We start from the raw sequence: 20,104 nt of genomic DNA, 5'->3' as shown, positions 1-20,104 counted from the left end.
AAGCACCCGTCAAAAACAAAAACTAGTGTTAAATAAGGGGATAATCAATCTGTTGGGCAAAAAACTAGGAGAGCTAAGTTTTTAGCTTTCTTCTTTATCACTTTCTTCTTTCTTAGAATGACAGTATTATCTTCCAATTAAAAATATTTTATTTATTTACTTTTAGAGACAGGGGAAGGGAGAATGAAAGAGAGGGAGAGAAACATCGGTGTGCAAGAGATCAGTTGCCTCTTTCACACCCTGTTCTGGGGACCTGGCCTGCAACCCAGGCATGTGCTCTGATTGGGAATGGAACCAGCAACCTTTCGGTGTGCAGGCCAGTGCTAATCCACTGAGCCACATTTGTCAGGACTATCTTCTAATTTGAATGACATTTTTTAAAATAAAATTTTATTTTTTTTAAATAAAATAAAATGTCATTTTATTTTTCTTAAATAAAACATGTAAATTCACTAAAAATTCTAGAAGAGTTGGGGTTACTAATTTTAAAATTAATTTGTTAGAAAAAAATAACAAGTAAGAGAAGAGCCAAGAAAAACATTTTTATACAGGGAAAGGTAAGGGGCAGAAGGATGAGAAATGTGACCTACTTGCTAGCCAATTGTATTAAAAATTTGTTTTTTAAATGTATAACTAAATTTCACCAGGTGCATCACAAAAGAGGAAACCCAAATGGTCAACAAGTGATCATGGAAATAAAAACTAAAACCACAGTGAAATACTGCTTTATACCTACCAGCATGACTAAAATGGGAAAGACAGCAAATACCAAGTACTGGCAAAGATGTGTAACAACCAGCACTCTCATATGAGTACAAAATGAGGCAACAACTCTAGAGGTTTAACACGTATATGCTCTATGATTAACAACTGTATATATAATTGTTTGATACATATACACACATACATCTCCAACAAAAAGTGTGTACATGTGTGCACCAGAAGACCCAAACAAAAGTGCCCACAGTAGTGCTATTCATGATAACCCCAAGTAGAAACTGGTTTATTCATTTAGTGGAACACTGTATAGCAATGAAAATAAATATAATCATATGCAACAACATGGACAATTCTCATAAACATAATGTTAAACAAAAGGGAGAAGCAATATATATTGGGTTGGCCAAAAAGCTTGTTTAGTTTCTTGCATGCGATGGCTCTATTAGTGCTTAGTTGTTTTTAACTTCATTCAGAACAATCTTGTTAGATTGTATTGTGACAGTTGTCAAATCAGCATGAATTAAAAAAACTAATCAAAATTGGTGAATTTTTGTTCAGCCATTTTAATACTGAAGATGAAAGAAGATATGCAACATTTTTGGAGTATTATACTCTATTATTTCAAGATAAGTAAAAACACAACTGAAATGCAAAAAAAAAAAAAAGATTTGTGCAGAAGGTGCTGTGATGATTAGAACATGTCAAAAGTAAGTAACTTAGTTTGCAAAGTAATACGGATATTTTAGCCAAATAATTCTTTGCTGTGGGGCTGTCTTATGCATTGGAAGATGTAAGGCAGCACCCCTGGTCTCTACCCAGTAGAAGCCAACAATGGGAGATAGCCAACTTACTCAAAATAATCAATTACTGGTGAAAATGAAAAATGTGTCTTTTATTTTATGGCAAAACTAAACAGACTTTTTGGCCTGCCCAATACTATATGATTACATTTATATAATGTTTAGAAAACAAGCCAGATGAAATCTATGATGTTAGAAAAAGGAGAGTAGTTAACCAGGGAGGGACTGTAATTGAAAGAGGGTACAAGGGAGGGCCAGGGGTGCTGGTAACAAAGGTGTACTTTGAAAAACCATCAAGCACTTTTTTGTATGCATGTTGTCCTTCAATAAAAGGATCAAAATATAAAAGGACAGCAAGGAGGGGGGGCGGGGGGTGGGCAGGGTTGGGAATATAAGACAGAAAGCTGTACTTGAGCAAGAATTAAATAAAAAAATTATTTAAATAAGTAAATAAATAACTAAATAAACGACCAGTAGTCCTGACAGAACAATATAAGAACATATGAGTACTTCAAAATGATAAAAATATGATTATCATACACTTAAAAATTCATTAATCACAGGAACTGTGAATTGCAGAAAGCAAACAGTGAACAAAATTCCTCAGAAATTCTTTCAGAGTTAAGAAATAAAGAGATGAATGTTCTGAAAAGATATTAGACATTAAAGATAAGTTCAAGAAATCAATTACACATAGAAAGGTTGCAGAAGCAATAGCAAAAAAAAATAGGGAAAAATTATAGTTTCTCCATTTAGAAATGAAAATACTCAATCCAGTTCAGACTGTTCAGACTTTTTTTTTCAAATACTTTTTTTGAGATGGGGAATTATGACTTTCTTGTTTTCAATATTCTTTGAAAATTTTTTTATTTCAATTGTTGTTCAAGCAGTTTTCTGCCTTTTACCCCCATCCCAGCACTCAGCCCACCCCCTCAACCCTCCCCAACTCCCAACCGTTCCCCCCCCCCCCATTGTTATTGTCCCTATGTCCTTTATAACTTGTTTCTGCAAACCCTTCTCCTTTTCCCCTGAAATTCCTTCCCCTCTCCCCTCTGGTCACTGTAAGCCTGTTCTCTATTTCAGTGTCTTTGGTTATATCTTGCTTGCTTGTTTGTCTTGTTGTTTAGCTTCCTGTTAAAGGTGAGATCATATGGTATTTGTCTTTTACTGCCTGGCTTATTTCACTTAGCATAATGCTCTCCAGTTCCACCCATGCTGTTGCAAAGGGAAGGAGCTCCTTCTTTCTTTATGCTGCATAGTATTCCATTGTGTAAATGTACCATAGTTTTTTTTTTTTTTAAAGACTTTATTTATTTATTTATCTTTAGAGGGGAAGGAGAGAGGGAGAGAAACATCAATGTATGGTTGCCTTTTGTGCATCCCCTGCTGGTAGTTAGCCTGCAAGGAACCGGCCTGCAACCCAGGCATGTGCCCTGACTGGGAATCGAACCATGATCGTCTGGTTCGCAGGCCCGCGCTCAATCCACTGAGCTATGCCAGCCAGGGCACCATAGTTTTTTGATACATTCATTTACTGATGGGCACCTAGGTTGCTTCTAGCACTTGGCTATTGTAAATTGTGCTGCTATGAACATTGGGGTGCATAGGTTCTTTTGGGTTGGTGTTTCAGGGTTCTTAGGGTACAATCCTAGCAGTGGAATTGCTGGGTCAAAAGGCAGGTCCATTTTTAGTTTTCTAAGAAATGGGAAAGAAAAATTCCAAACTGTTTTCCATAGTGGTTGTACCAGTCTGCAATCCCACCAACAGTGTACGAAGGTTCCCTTTTCTCCACAACCTCTCCAACACTTGTTGTTTGTTGCTTTGTTTATGATGGACATTCTGACTGGTGTGAGGTGTTACTTCATTGTGGTTTTAATTTGCATCTCTCTGATAGCTAGTGATACTGAGCATCTTTTCGTGTGTCTCTGGATCCTGTGTATGTCTTCCTAGGAGAAGTGTCTGTTCAAGTCCTTTGTCCATTTTTTTAATTGGGTTGCTTGTCTTTTTAGAGTGGAGTCCTGTGAGTTTTTTCTTCCAATATTCTTTAGTACTTGATTATTTTTCACTTTACAAAGTGAATATTTTAAAGAAATCTGATGGTAAGAATGTTGACTCAAAAGCAGCATGCCCACACCATTCCTGCTTGTATGCACTTAGACTGATATGTGGGAACGCTTGCTGCCACACAATTTGAAGCAGCAAAAGATTAGAACCTAACCTTTAATAGGGGACTGATTAACTAAATTATGGTATATTTACAATCAAGGTCGTTACAATCTGGATCCATTAAAAAAATGAGGCAGTTCTATACGTTGAATGTAAACTGTAATTGCAAAATAAAATTTAAAAAAAGATCACCATCCCTTACTTCAAAACAAGAATTAGGCAGTTCCATAGTACTAACATGAACTGATTTCCAAAATATAGATATATGCTAAAAAACAATGCCCAAATCATGTGTCTACTATTAATGTTTTAAAAATAAAAGTAGGAGAAGAGAGAAGAAGAGGGGGAAATGTACGTGTGCTTATTTATGCATATATCACCTCTGGAAGAATATACATACATACACAACTGGCATCAAGTAGTTGCCTCTGTATATTCTTTTTTTAAAATTTAATTCTTGTTCAAGTAGTTTTCTGTCTTATATTCCCAGCCCTGACTGCCCCCCAGTGCTCCCCACCTCCCTCCCATTTCCGCCCCCCACCTTAGTTATTGTCCATGTGTCCTTTATACTTGTTCATGTGAGTCCTTCCCCTTTTCCCCTGTGATTCTCTTCCCTCTCCCCTCTGGTCCCTGTCAGCCTGTTCCCTATTTCAATGTCTTTGGTCATATTTTGCTTGCTTGTTTGTTTTGTTGTTTAGATTCCTGTTAATGGTGATATCATATGGTATTTGTGTATATTCTTTTATATTACTTGAATTTTTAAGACCATGTACATATTTTACTTATTAAATTATATTAAAATCTTCATTTAGGTGTTTTGTTTTTTTTCCAGTGCTAAAGAAAAGTCTCAGAAGAGAAGGAAGAGTTCTAAAGTCCTCATGAAGAAGTTGGAGCTAGAAAGGAGGGGTAGCCCTCTCAGCCACAGGAAGCACAGAGCAGTTGTAGTGATAATTTAGATTAGGACACTGGGCTGAGCTCTAGGATCTGGATTAGGAACAGCGGGCCATGGAGTCATCTGCTGCTAGAGAGGGGGATGGGGTGAACTATGGAGGGTGGTAATGGTCTGGGATGGTTACGTGGAGAATGTGAGAAAGGAAGTAGATCAGAATCACAGAAAGAGGCTGGGACCAGATCACCAGAGCCATCGGCTGGCAGGAGCATGAGCCGGAGTCACTGAGGTGTGAGGACTTCCACCAAGATGAAGGCGTAGGTGGAAACACTGTGCCTTCTCGCACAACCAAGCTTAAAGACAACAAAGTTTTAGTAACAAAAACGCAGCCAAAACACAGAAAATTGAACTATATGGAAGTCTGATGACAACAAACAGTTCAGCTAGACCAGTAAGAAGGGTGGAGCCAGCAGCAAAGCTGGGTCAGGCAGGAAAGATCCCCCAACCCAGGCACGCAGGCAGCCGTGGACGGATCCCAGGTGTGGGGTAACAATGGGAAGACCTGGTGAGGGTGTAAGGCGGCAGGCTGACTGCGGTCACACATTTGCACGCAGATAAACCAGCGAAGGAGCAAGCAGTGAGACAAACCCCGCAGGCCCCAGCCACAGGAAGCAGCAGAGGGGACCGCCATTGCTCCTCTTTGACCCTGCCCCCACATACAGTGTCACAACCCAGAGACTGAGTTGTCCCGCCCTGGTGAACACCAAGGGCTCCGCTCCTCATTCGTAACAGGCTTGAACAGTCCAAAATATGGCTCAGGAACTCAAAGTCCCAGAGCCAATAACTCTAAGCGACCAAGAGATTGCCAGCCTCTCAGATGCACAGTTCAAAACACTGGTCATCAGGATGCTCACAGAACTGGTTGATTATAGTCACAAATTAGAGGAACATATGAAGGCCAAACTGATTGAAATGATGGAGATGCACAGGAAACCAATAGTGATGGAAAGGAAACTGGGACTCAAATCAAGGGAGTGGACCAGAAGGAAGAACAAAACATCCAACCAGAAAAGAATGAAGAAATGAGAATTCAAAAAAATGAGAAGAGGCTTGGGAACCTCCAGGACATCTTTAAACACTACAACATCAGAATTATAGGGGTACCAGAAGGGGGAAAGAAACAGCCACGAGTGGAAAACGTATTTGAACAAATAATAAATGAGAACTTCCCCAGTCTGGCAAAGGAAATAGACTTCCAGGAAATCCAGGAAGCTCAGAGAGTCCCAAAGAAGTTGAACCCAAGAAGGAACACACTAAGGCACATCATAATTACATTAGCCAAGATGAAAATGAAGGAGAGAATCCTAGAAGCAGCAAGAGATAAGGCAACAGTCACCTACAAAGGAGTACCCATCAGACTGTCAGCGGATTTCTCAAAAGAGACCTTCCAGGCAAGAAGGGGCTGGAAAGAAGTATTCCAAGTCATGAAATCCAAAGACCTACAGCCAAGATTGCTCTATCCAGCAAAGCTTTCATTTAGAATGGAAGGACAGATAAAGTGCTTCTCAGATAAGGCCAAGTTCAAGGAGTTCATCATCACTAAGCCCTTTTTATATGGAATGCTAAAGGGACTTATCTAAGAAAAAGAAGATGAAAAATATTAATAGTGAAAGGACAGCAAACTCACAGTTATTAACAACCACACCTAAAACAAAAGCAAACTAAGAGGACAGCTAGATCAGGTGTGGAACCATAGACATGAAGATCACATGGAGGATTAGCAACGGGGGTGGGAGGAGGAGAAGGGGGGAGAAGGTACAGAAAATAAGTAGCATAGACAGTAGGTAGAAAATAGATAGGGGGGAAGGCAAGACTAGTAGGGGAAATATAGAATCTAAAGAACTTGAGACACGTGGTCATAAACTAAAGGGGGGAATGGTGGGGGAGGAGTGTGCAGGGTGGAGGGGAATGAAGGGGGGGGAATAGAACAACTATAATGGTATAATCAATACAATATATTTGAAAAAAAAAAGAATCACAGAAAGAGTGCTGAGAAAACTGAGGCCCCTCCTCAGGACAGATTCTGTAAGCTTTCAGAGAAAGGTGGTTAAGGACCCATCTAAACTTGGAAACTGGCAGGATGAGGGTGAAAAAGGCAGAGGTTAAAGAAATTGAAGGGCTGGTAAATACCAAGATGGGATCCTAGGTTGGTAAGAAACGACCTCCAGGATGGAGGGAAGGAACGGATAGACTGGGATCCAGAAGGGCTGGAAGAACAGGGGTGACTGTCATGTCTCAAGGCATGTACAAAATAGTCTTTGGCTGATTAACCACAGTAAATTAATTTGACCACCTACTGCTTGGATAAAAAGGCACTTACAACTGAATCCCTCAGTAATAAGATTTCTTACAAGCCAGACTGTTATCTCAGGAGAAATGTGCATGGAAATTAAATGACCTTTTCCAAAATGATAAATGTTATGTTTAGCAATCATTTATTTCTGGGTGAACCACTAAACTCATGGAATAGCTACTTTACAGTAGGTTTCCAGTAGGGTAAAAGAAGAAATGAATTTGAAAAATGGACAAAAAGTTTAAAAAACTGAAATAATTCCAAAGATGATACTTGTTAGACTTCATTAAACTTTCAGTTTTCAAGTCTATGTTTCCACGGATAATTCTGTGGTGTCACAAATCTGGACAGTGGAAAAACTAACAGCAAGGACAGAATGAGTAAAGGCCTTCCCCAGAATCAGGATGTACAGAAAGTTTAATGCTGAAACATTATTAATAGCCTTGGCTTGGAAAATATGTGGAAAAACTTAATCCTCTAGGGGAATACTTAATCATGCAAGGGTTTTCCAGTATTCCCTTTATGTGCTGGGAAATTAATTTGAGTTACAAGTATAAGCAGCTTATAAAAGATACCAAGACTTTTCCCTCCCTACAAGCAGCTTAACTGTCTTAAAGGGAAAAAACGTGTGTTTTACATAAGCCAAAAACAAAAACCAAAATACTATCACAATGAATTTGAGCACTGCAACAATCTGTCAACCTACATAAAATGTACCACACCTCTTAAGTGAATTACATAACGCAAGGTCCTGCAACGTGTAAACACTGCATTCTGGTAGGGTATAAATGCTCCAAAGGTTCTGGGATAGTTTGCTAAGTAGAGAAGTAATAATGACCCTTTAGTATAACAATATAGATCCTTTCCTGATGGACATAATTTTCCTTACTCAACTGTTTTATAAGGCTAGGTTATCTTTTTTTGTAATATGAGCACATACCCTTGAACAAAGGTGGTATATATCTCCTTAAAACATGAGTTTAGGAATATCACCTTTCTTGCTAAGATTCTTTGGTGACTTTAAACAGTTGAGCTACAGTTGACATACAATATCATATTAGTTTTTAGTGTGTGACATAGCAATCTGACATTTATATACCTTACAATGTGATCACCACTCTTAAGTCTACTAACCATCTGACACTGCGAAGAGTTATTTCCAGTACAATGGTATTGACTAGATTTCCTGTGCTGTTATCCTATCCCTGTGACTTACTTTATACCCGGAAGTTTGTACCTCTTTCATCCATCCCCCCCTCATTCTCCCCTCTGGCATCTTTCTGTGACTATGAGCATGATTTGTTTTTTTCCCCTTTTTAAATTCTACATATAAGTGAAATCATACAGTATGTGTCTTTTTCTGTCTGCCCTATTTCACATCACATAATATTCACTAGGTCCATCCATGTTGTCACAAATGGCAAGATTTCATTCTTTTTTATTGCTGGATAATAATCCATTACATATACACATGAGCATGCACACATACAATATATTATACCTATATGTATGTATGTATGTATGTGTGTATATGTATATATATATATATATATATATATATATATATCTCACATCTTTATCCAATCACCTATCCATTAATACCTAGGTTACCTCTATATCTTGGCTATTATAAATCATGCTGTTATAAACTTAAGGATGCATACATATTTTCAAATTAGTATTTTTTGGGATAAATGTCCCCCCCCCAAATTACTGTGTCCTATGATAGTTCTACTTTTACTTTTTTGAGAAACCTCCATAGTGTTTTCCAAAATTGGCCCACCATTTTACATTCCTACCAATGGAACATGAGGGTTCCCATTTCTCCACGTCCTCACCAATACTTATTTGTTGACTTTTTTGATAATAGCCATTCTGAAATGTGTGAGATGACACATCGCTGTGGTTTTCATTTGTATTTCTCTAATGATTAGTGATTTTGAGCATCTTTTCTTATGCCTGTTGGCCATTTGTATGTCTTCTCTGCAGAAATGTTAATTCAGGTCATCTGGCCATTTTGTAATAGAATTGTTTGATTTTTTGATATTGAGTTGTATGTTCTTTATATATTTCTGATAATTTGAAAATATCTTCTACTCAGTAGGATGTCTTACTTGTTGATGGTTTCCTTTGCTGTGCAAAAGCTTTTTTTCAGTTTGATGTAGTCCCTTTATTTTTTATTTTGTTGCCCTTGCCTAGGGAGGTATATCCAAAAAAAATATTGCTAAGACCCATATCTAGACTTTCCAGCCTTTTTTTTTCTTCTGGAGTTTTATGATGTCAAGACTTACATTTAAGTCTTTAATTCATTTTGAGTTTATTTTTGTGTATGATGTATAAAGTGGTCCCATTTCAATTTTTTGCATGTTATCTGTCCAGTTTTCCCAACACCATTTATTAAAGAGACTGTCCCCTGTTGTATGTTCTTGCCTCCCTTGTTGTAGATTAATTGACCATATAAGCGAGGGCTTATTTCTGGGCTCTCCTTTCTGTTCCATTGATCTATATGTCTGTTTTTGTGCCCAAATCATACTGTTTTGATTATTGGGCACAAATTATTAGCTTTGTAGTATAGTCTGAAATCAGGACATGTAATACCTCCAACTTAATTTGCTTCCCACAAGATTCCTCTATTAAAGATCTTTTGTGGCTTCACATAATTTTAGGGTTATTTGTTTTAGCTCTGAAAAATGTCATTAGTATTTTGATAAGAGATTGCTTTAAATCTGTAGATTGCTTTGGCTGGTATGGACATTTTAACTATATTAATCCTTCCAACTCATAAGCATAGTATATCCTTCCATTTACATCATCTTCATTTTTTTTCATCAATGTCTTTTGATGAAAGACAGATGAAAGTCTCCAGAGTATAGGTATTTCACCTTCTTGGTTAAATCTACTCCTAGGTATTTTATACTTTTTGATGGAATTGTAAATAAAATTTCTTTTTCTTTTTTTTTGGCTAGGTCATTATTAGTATATACAAATACAACAGGTTTCTGAATATTAATTTTGTAACTTGCAACTTTACTGAGTTTATTTATTAGTTCTAATCATTTTTGGGCAGTTTTTAGGGTTTTCTATATACAGTAACATGCCTTCTGCAGATAGTGTCAGTTTTAACTCCTTCCTTTCCAGCTTGGATGCCTTTTATTTCTTTTTCTTGTCTGACTGCTATGGTCAGGACTTCCAATATCAATACTTTCAGTTTATTTCAATTGGATGTGGTGAGAATGAGCATCTCATTTTGTTCCTGATCTTAGAGTAAAAGCTTTCAGCTCTTCACCATTGAGCTTGATGTTAGCTAAGGATTTGTCATCTATGATGTTTATTATGCAGAGGTATGTTCCCCAGACCCACTTTGTTGAGAATATTTATCACAAATGGATGTTAAATTTTGTCAAATGCCTTTTCTGCATCTATTGATAAAATCACATGATTTTTATCCTTGGTTTTATTAATGTTGATTAATTTGTGGGCATTGGACCATTTCTGCATCCCTAGTGTAAACCCCACTAGATCATGGTATATGATTCTTTTAATGTACTGTTAGATTCAGTTTGCTGTTATTTTGATAGGAATTTTGCATCTAGGTTCATCAGAAATATTGGCCTATCCTTTTCTTTTTTTGTAGTGTTTTTGTTTGGTTTTGACATCAGGGTAATGATGGCTTCGTAGAGCGAGTTCAGAAGTATTCCTTCCTCTTCAAGATTCTGGGAACAATCCTTTGAGAAGAATTATTATTAATTGTTCTTTAAATGTATGGTAGAATTCATCTGTGAAACTGTCAGGTCCTAGACCTTTTTTGTTGGGAGTTTTCTGATTACTGATTCAATTTTATTGCTAGCAATTAGTCTGTTGAGATTTTCAGATTACTAATTCAATTTCATTGCTACTAATTAGTCTGTTCAGATTTTGTCTTTCATTTTGATTCAGTCTTGGAAGTTTGTATGCCTCTATAAATTTAACCATTTCTTCTAGGTTATTCAATTTGTTGGCATGTAATGGTTCATAATATTCCTTTTTTGGTAGTGAAATTATCAATAGAATATTTTACTTTTATTTCTAATATTACTAAGTAGCATTTCCATTAAATGTCACCTTTGACCTTCACTCTTTCCCTGAAATTTTGGCTTCTCTCTGTTTCTACAGAATCTGATAGACCAAGGATCTGCCATATTGTTTTGTGATTGCTTATATATAGCTATCTCTCATATAAGTCCATAAGCTCCTTGGTGACAAGTTATATCGAATTTAACTTTTCTTTGGATGAGGATTTATTGACAATAATATACTTTACAAAGTGTTCCCTCCAATATTTTTAGTACCTACCAGGCACCATACATAGTTACTACAATACTATTGACTATATTTCCTATGCTATACTTTACATCTCTGTCACCAACCTGTACTTCTCAGTCCCTTTACCTTTTTTTGCCCAGTCATCCAACCTGCCACCTCCTGGCAATCATCAGTTTGTTCTCTGTTTCTATGAGTCTGTTTTGTTTGCTCATTTATATTGTTCTTTGTATTACACATGTAAGTGAAATCATACTGTATTTGTCTTTTCCTGACTTATTTTACTTTGCACACTACCCTCTAGGTCCATCCATGCTGTTGGAATGGTAAGACTACACTACTTTTTTATAAATGAGTAATATTCCATTGTATATATGAATCATCTTCTTCATCTATTGTTCATAAGCATACTTTTATGATCCTTCCTATTTTTGTGGTGTCAGTTGTAACTTCTCTTTCATTTCTGATTTTACTTATTTGGCCCTCTCTTTTTCTTTATGAGTCTGGCTAAAGATTTATCAATTTTGTTTACATTTTTAAAGAACCACCTCTTCAATAAAAACAAAAACAAAGAACCACCTCTTAGTTTCACTAATGTTTTATATTTTAATTTTACTCTGTATTCCATTTATTTCTGCCCTGATCTCTATTATTTCCTTTCTTGTACTCACTTTAGGTGTTTGTTCTTCTGTTTTTAGTTTCTTTAGGTATAAGTTAGATTTTGGGGGGGAGGGAATTCTTGTTTCTTGAGGTAGACCTGTATAACTATGAACTTCTCTTTCAGACTGCTTTTGCTGTATCCTAAAGATTTTGGAGTTGTGTTTCCATTTTCATTTGTCTCAAGATATTTTCAGATTTCCTCTTTACTTTCTTATCTGACCCACTGATTTTTTAATAGCATGTTGTTTAGCCTCCATGTGTTTGCATGCTTTCCAGTTTGCTTTTTGTAACTGATTTCTAGTTTCATATCACGTGGCCAGAAAACATACATGCTTGATATGATTTCAATCCTCTTAAATTAACTGAGACATATTTTGTGGCCTAACATGGGATCTATTATGGAAGATATTCCATGTGTGCTAGAAAAGAATGTGTATTTTGTAGTTTTTGAATGAAATGTTTGTAAATATCTATTAAGTTCATTAGCTCTGAGGTACTCTATAACAGCATCGTTTCCTTATTTTTTAAATTTTTTTAAATTTATTTATCTTTAGAGGGGAAAGGGAAGGAGATAGGGAGAGAAATATCAATGTATGGTTGCCTCCCATGTGTCCCCTGCTTGGAACTGGCCTACAACCCAGACATGTGCCTGACTGGGAATCGAACCGTGATACTTTGGTTCACAGGCCCACGCTCAATCCACTGAGCTACACCAGCCAGGGCTCATTGTTTCCTTATTGATTTTCTGACTGAATGATCTATCCACTGATATAAGTTGGGTATTAAAGATCCCTACTATCATTGCATTACTTTTAATTTATTCCTTTATATTTGCTAATATTTGCTTTATATGCTTAGGTGCTCTTCCTTGTCTCTTCATAAGGTCTTTGTTTTAAAGTCTATTTTGTCTGATATAAGTATTGAAATCCCAACTTTCTTTTCATTTCTATTTGCATGGAATACCTTTTTCTATCCCTTCACTTTCAGTTTGTTTGTTTGTTTGTGTGTGTATCTGAGGCGAGTCTCTTGTAGGCAGAATATATGTGGGTCTTGGCTTTTTATCTTTTCTTTTTTACTCATTTGGCCTCCCTATATTTCTTTTGTTTGTTTCATTTAGTCATTTACATTTAAAGTAATTATTAATAGATATGTCCTTATTATAATTTTCTTACTTTGTGGCATTGTTTTTGTAGTCCTTCTCTGTTCCTTTATTCTCTTCCCTGTGGCTTTCTGGATTTCTTTAGTGTTTTGTGTGAGTCCCTTTCTCTTTATTTTTAATGCATTTTTTTTTGTAGAATTTTAGCTTGTGGTTACGAGAGAGAGAGATAGAGAGAGAGAGAGAGATAGAGAGAGAGAGAGAGAGAGAGATGGTTACATACACACATACATACACACATATCAATCTGTATCTATGGCAGTCTATTTTATTTTATGTATGTATTTATTTATTTATTTAATCTTACAATTTCTACTTTATTTTTTTTTTCTTTTATTTTTCCCCAATTTTTTATTTAATTATTTTTTAAGTACAGTTTTCTGTCTATTACTCCCATCCCCTCCCACCCCCCGTGCTACCCCCCTCCCTCCCATTTCTACCCTTCTCAGTTGTTGTCCATGTATCCTTTATATATGTTCCTTTAAATCCCTCCCCTATTTCCCCTGAAATTCCCTCCCCCTCCCCTCTGGTCACTGTCAGCCTGTTCTCTATTTCAGTGTCTTTGGTTATATTTTGCTTGCTTGTTTGTTTTGTTGTTTAGCTTCCTGTTAGAGGTGAGATCATATGGTATTTGTCCTTCAACACATGGCTTATTTCACTCAGCATAATGCTTTCCAGTTCCATCATGCTGTTGCAAAAGGTAGGAGCTCCTTCCTTCTTTCTGCAGCATAAAATTCCATTGTGTATATGTACCATAGTTTTTTGATCCATTCATTTACTGACGGGCACCTAGGTTGCTTCCAACTTTTGGCTATTGTAAATTGTGCTGCTATGAACATTGGGGTGCATAGGTTCTTTGGGATTGGTGTTTTAGGGTTCTTAGGATACAATCCTAGCAGTGGAATTGCTGGGTCAAAAGGCAAGTCCAATTTTAGTTTTCTGAGAAAATTCCATACTGTTTTCCATAATGGTTATACCAGTCTGCAATCCCACCAACAGTGGACCAGAGTCTCCTTTTCCCCACACCCTCTCCAACATTTGTTGTTTATTGCTTTGTTTATGATAGTATGGCAGTCTATTTTAAACTGGTAAGTTCAAATGAATTCTAAAAGCAATACATTTTTAGCACCCCCTTGATGCTTTATGTTTTTGCATCATATTTTAGATCTCTTTGTTTTTTGTGTTCTCTGTTTATTGTAGTTATTTCTGGTTTTGTAACTTTTGTCTTTTGACCTTCATATTAGCTTTTGAAATGGCTGATACACTGCCTTTGCTACACATTTGCCTTTACCCATGAAATCTTTTCTTTCATATATATTTTTTGTTTCTTGTAATGGCCCTTTTTCTTCCTTAGAGAAAAGTGTTCAAAATTTCTTGTAAAGTTGGTATAATGATGATGAACTCTTTTAGTTTTTGCTTGTCTAGAAAAATCTTTATATCTCCTTCAATTCTGAATGATAACCTTGTTGAGTAGATAGAGTATTCTGGGTTGTAGATGCCATCTTTTTAGCACTTTAAATACATACTTTCACTCCTTTCTGAACTCCCTTCTGGCCCAAAATGTTTCTACTGAGAAATGACCTGATAGATTTATGGGGGCAAGGAGGTGTCCACTTATGTGTGACTAGTTGTTTTCTTCCTGTTGCCTTCAAGATTAGCTATTTATTTTTAACTTTTGTCATTTTAATCACAGTATGTCTTGGAGTGCGTTTCTTTGGGTTCATCTTGTTTGGAAATCTCTGTTCTTCCTGGACATGGATGTATGTTTCCTTCCCGAGGTTAGTAAAGTTTTCAGCCACTATTTTTTCAAATAAGCATTCTGCCTCTTTCTCTTCTTCTTATGAAATACTTATAATGTGGTCTTTGATTTTTGCAGAGGTCCCCGCAAACTATCCCCATTTTAAAAACAAACTTTTATTTCTTTTCGTTGTTTTGATTTGAGTGATATTTCCACTATTCTGACCTCCATGTTCCTGATCTGTTCTGTAAATTCTGATCTGTTGTTGATTCCCTCTAGTGTATTTTTCATTTCACTTATGTCAGCTTTTATTGTTTTTTTATTGTACTTTATAATTCTCTATTGAAGTTCTCACTGAGTTCTTCCATTCTCTCAAGTTCGGTGAGACTCTTTATGACTATTACTTTGAATTCTTTATCAGGGAAATTACTTATCTCCCTTTCATTGGGGTTCTTTAATGTTTTTTTTTCTTATTCGTTCCTTTGGAACATCCTTCTCTGCTTTCTTATTTTTGTTTGACTTTCTGTATTTGTTTCTACTGATAGATGAAACAGCTATCTCTCTCAATTTTGAAGGAGAAGTTTGGTGTAGGAGCAACCTCTGGTTAGAATATATATGTCAGGTGGTTTTGGCAGGCTGGTTGGAGCTTCAATGGGTGAATGGGGTGCCAGGGGAAGCCCGGGCACCTGACTGGCTAGATGTGCAACAAGTGCTGAGATGGCTTGGGCATATGGCTCCTAGAGCAACCTGGGTGGCAAGCTAGCCTGGTCTACAGTGGCTGCTGGTCAAGGTGGGCCAGAGACACTTTGGTGGCCTTGCAGGCCAAATAGAGTGCTTAACCCAAGCTCCTGACCATGCTATCTAAATGGAGGAGAAAGAAAGAAATAGGGCTCATTGGCACCTATGATTTTGGAGAGTTTTTTCAAACCCAGAGAGTTCCCACAGTTTTCCACCTTTATGTTAGGTGCCTTGGAGTTAGTAAATAGAAGTTTTTCATGAAGAGTATAGGTGCACATTAAATTGATGTTTTAAGAGGAAAATAATCTAATAATAAAAGGGTGCTAAATATATATCTATCAATAATTACTCTAAAGTAAATGGTTTAAATGCTCCAACTAAAAGACATAGGGTGGCTGAATAGATAAGAAACAAGATGCAAATATATGATATCTCCAAGAGATCCACCTCAGGTCGAAAGATACACACAGACTAAACATAAAGAGATGGAAAAAAGATATTTCATGCAAATGGAAAGCAAAAAAAAAAACAACAAAAAAATAAAGCTGGGGTAGCAATACTTATATCCAACAAAATAGACCCTAAAACCAAGCTTTTTGTAAGAGACAGAGAAGGGCAATACATAATAACAAAGGGACCAATCCAACAAGAGGATATAACCCTAGTAAATATTTACATACCCAACATAAGAGCACCTAAATATGTAAAGCAAATCTTGATGAACACAAAGAAAGGCATCGACAAAAATACAGTCACAGATGAGGGTTTTAACACCCTGTTGACTTCAGTGGATAGATCTTCTAGACAGAAAATCAACAGTGGACATACTAGATCAAATGGATTTAACTGATATCTTCAGAGAATTCCAGCTCACAACAGCAGAATATACATACTTTCCTGGTGCACGTGGAACATTTTTCTAGGATAGACCACATGTTTGGACACAAAACAAGTCTCAATAAATTTAAGAAGACTGAAATCATATCAAGCACTGCTCTGACCTCAATGTTATGAAACTACAAATCAATCACAAGAAGAACAGTGAAAAACACACAAAGACATGGAAGCTAAATAACATGTATTAAACAATGAATGAGTCAATAACAAGATCAAGGAAGAAACCAAAAGATACCTTGAAACAAATGAAAATGAGAACACAACAATCCAAAATCTGAGGGATATAGGGAAAGAAATCCTAAAAGGGAAATTCATAGCAGAGTTCCAGCCAAGATGGAGCTATAGGTAGAAACACTTTGCTTCTTTGCACAATAAAAAGAAAGATAACTCCAGTTAAAAAACAATAAAAACCAGACCTGCCATAAAATCAAACTGCATGGAACTCCAACAACCACATTCTTAAAGAAACATTGATCCAGACTGGTAAGAAGGGTGGAGATGGGCAGCCTGACAGAGAGAACCCGTAGAAACGTGAAGACTGCTAGGGTGAGGCGGGGGCTGGCTGACTCAGAAACTAAAGACTCAAAACTGCTGGTTGTAAAATTCTGTGGGGTTGTATAGGTGGGAGAAATACCCAGTCTCACATGAGAGTTTGGTGGAGAGGCTCATGGAGCCTAGAAGGTACACAAACCCACTTACTTGGGAGTCAGCAACTAAAAAAGCACAATTTGCTTGTGGGAGGCGAGGGAATTGACAGGAAGAGGGGCTAGAGGGGAGTGGAGAAGTAGCATTGTTCCCTCTATGACCATGCCCCCACAGACACCACCACAATGCAGCATAGAGGGTTGCCCTGCCCTGGCAAATACCTAAGGCTTTGCCACTTACAACATAACAGGTACACGGAGACAAAAAAATATGGCCCAAGTGAAAGAACAGATGAAAACTCCAGAATAATGACAAGGAGACAGAAAACCTGTCAGATGCAGAGCTCAAAACACTGGTAATCAGGATGCTCACAGAAACTATTGAGTTCAGTTGCAAAATGAAGGAAGAAATGAAGGCTATACAAAGTGTAATAAAGGAAAATATACAGGGAACCAACAGTGGCGGGATGGTAACGAGACTCAAATCAATGATTTGGAATAAAAGGAAGAAATAAACATTCAACCAGACAGAATGAAGAAACAAGAATTCAAAAAAATGAGGAGAGGCTTAGGAACCTCTGGGACTTTAAACTTCCCAACATCTGAATCATAGGGGTGCCAGAAGGAGAAGAGGAAGAGCAAGAAATGGAAAACGTATCTGAACAAATAATGAAGGAAAACTTTCTCAATCTGGCAAAGAAAATAGACTTCCAGGAAGTCCAGGAAGCTCAGAGAGTCCAAAAGAAATTAAACTCAAGGAGGAGCATGCCATGGCACATCAAAATTAAGTTACCCAAGATTAAAGATAAGGAGAGAATCTTAAAAGCAGCAAGAGAAAAGGAGACAGTTACCCACAAAGCAATTTCCTTAAAGCAATCAGCTGATTTCTCAAAAGAAACCTTACAGACAAGAAGGGGCTGGAAAGTATTTGAAGTCATGAAAGGCAAGGACCTACAACCAAGATTACTCTCTCTAGCAAAGCTTTCATTTAGAATGGGAGGGCAGATAAAGTGCTTTCCAGATAAAGTCAAGTTAAAGGAGTTCATCATTACCAAGACCTTTATTATATGAAATGTTAAGGGGACTTATCTAATAAATAGAAGAGGATGAAACAATATGAATAGTAAAATGACAACAAATTCACAACTATCAACAACTGAACCTAAAAAACAAACAAAAACTAAGCAAACTAGAACAGGAACAGAATCACAGCAATGGAGATCACATGGGGGGTTATCAGTGGGGAGGGGGAGGGAGAGAGTAGGGGGAAAGGTACAGGGAATAAAAAGCATAATTGGTAAGCATAAAATAGACAGGGCAAGGTAAAGAATAGAATAGGAAATAGAGAAGCCAAAGAACTTATATGTACAACCCATGGACATGGCTAAGGGGTGGAGGGGAATGCTAGAGGGTCAGGGGGTACAGGGTACATGGAGGATAAAAGGGAGAAAAAACATTGGGACAACTGTAATAGCATAATCAATAAAACATACTAAAAATGAAATAATAAATAAACATATCATCACCTTAAAAATAAAAAAATTCATACCATTACAGGCCTGTCTTAAAAAACAAGAGAAAGCTCATATACACACTCTAACTTTACACTTAAAGAAGTTTAAAAAAGAATAACAAAGCCCAAAGTAAGTAAAAGGAGAAAATAATAAAGATCAGAACAGAAATAAATAAAATAGAGTCTAAAAAAATGATACAATAGCTCAATGAATTCAAGAACTGGTTCCTTAAATAGATAAACAAGGTCAACAAAACTTTAAGCAGACACATCAAGAAAGAGAGAGAGAAAATCCAATTAAGTAAGATCAGAAATGAAAGAGAAGAAATAGCAACTGTCACCAAAGAAATACAAAAGGATTATAAGAAAGTATTATGAACACCCAATGCCAAACTGGAAACCTAGATGAAATGGATAAATTCCTAGAAATATACAATTTTCCAAAACTAAATCATAAAGAATCAGAGAATCTGAATAGACTAATTACACCTAACGAAGTTGAAGCAGTATCAAAAAACTTGTAATCAAAAAACTTCTAACAAACAAAAGCCCTGGACCACAGGTGCATTTTACCAAATATTCCAAGAAGAATTAAAACCTCTCCTTCTCAAATTATTCCAAAAATTTAAAAGAAGGAAGGATTCCCAAACTTACTTTACGAGGCTGGCATTATCCTAATTCCAAAACCAGATAAAGATACTGCAAAAAAAAAAAAAAAAAGAACTTTCTAGGCTAATATCACTGATGAACATAGATGCTAAAATCCCCAACAAAATATAGTAAACTAAATACAGCAATGCATCAAAAAGATCATACACCATGATCGAGGGGGACTTATTACGGGAATGAAAGGTTGGTACATTTCCAAACCAGTAAATGTGAACAGACGAAATGAAGGATAAAAACTACATGATCATATCAATAGTTGCAGAGAAAGCACTTGTTAAAATCCAGCATATGATTAAAAACTCTCAGAAAAGTAAAATTAGAGGGAACATACCTAAACATAATAGAGGCCATACAGGAAAAAACCCATTGCCAGCACCATACTCAATGGGCAGAAATCACAAGCATGCCCCTTAACATAGGAAACAAGACAGGGATGTCTGCTTCCACCTCTCTTATTCTGGAATCCTAGCCACAGTAGTCAGGTAAGAAGAAGAAATAAAAGGCATCCAAGATGGAAAGGAAGTACTAAAACTGTCATTACTTGCAGATGACATAATATTGTACACAGAGAACCTCAAAGATTCCACCAAGAAACTACTAGAACTGATAAATGAATTCTGCAAAATAGCATAATATAACATTAATATCCAGAAATCAGTTGCAGTTTTATATACCAATAACAAACTAACAGAAAGGGAAATAAAGAAAACAATTCCATTCATAATATCTTCAAAAAGAATAAAATACCTAGGAATAAACCTAACCAAGGATGTAAAAGACCTGTACTGGGAAAATTATAAGACACTGAAGAAAGAAATGGAAGAAGATACAAATAAGTGGACGCACATACTATGTTAATGGA

The 20,104-nt window shown here is 36.6% G+C and overlaps 1 protein-coding gene across 8 annotated transcripts in view; it reads right to left on the bottom strand.

The window, feature by feature from the left end:
* Positions 1-20,104, bottom strand: part of ATG7 (autophagy related 7) — a 289,420-nt gene that overhangs the window by 110,173 nt on the left and 159,143 nt on the right. The window lies entirely within an intron of this gene.

This window comes from Sturnira hondurensis, unplaced genomic scaffold (genome assembly GCF_014824575.4).
Source record: "Sturnira hondurensis isolate 20B ecotype Veracruz unplaced genomic scaffold, ASM1482457v3 Scaffold0000867, whole genome shotgun sequence".
NCBI lineage: Eukaryota > Metazoa > Chordata > Mammalia > Chiroptera > Phyllostomidae > Sturnira > Sturnira hondurensis.
The sequence above is the reverse complement of the archived record's forward strand: the minus strand, read 5'-3'. Positions and strand labels throughout refer to the sequence as shown.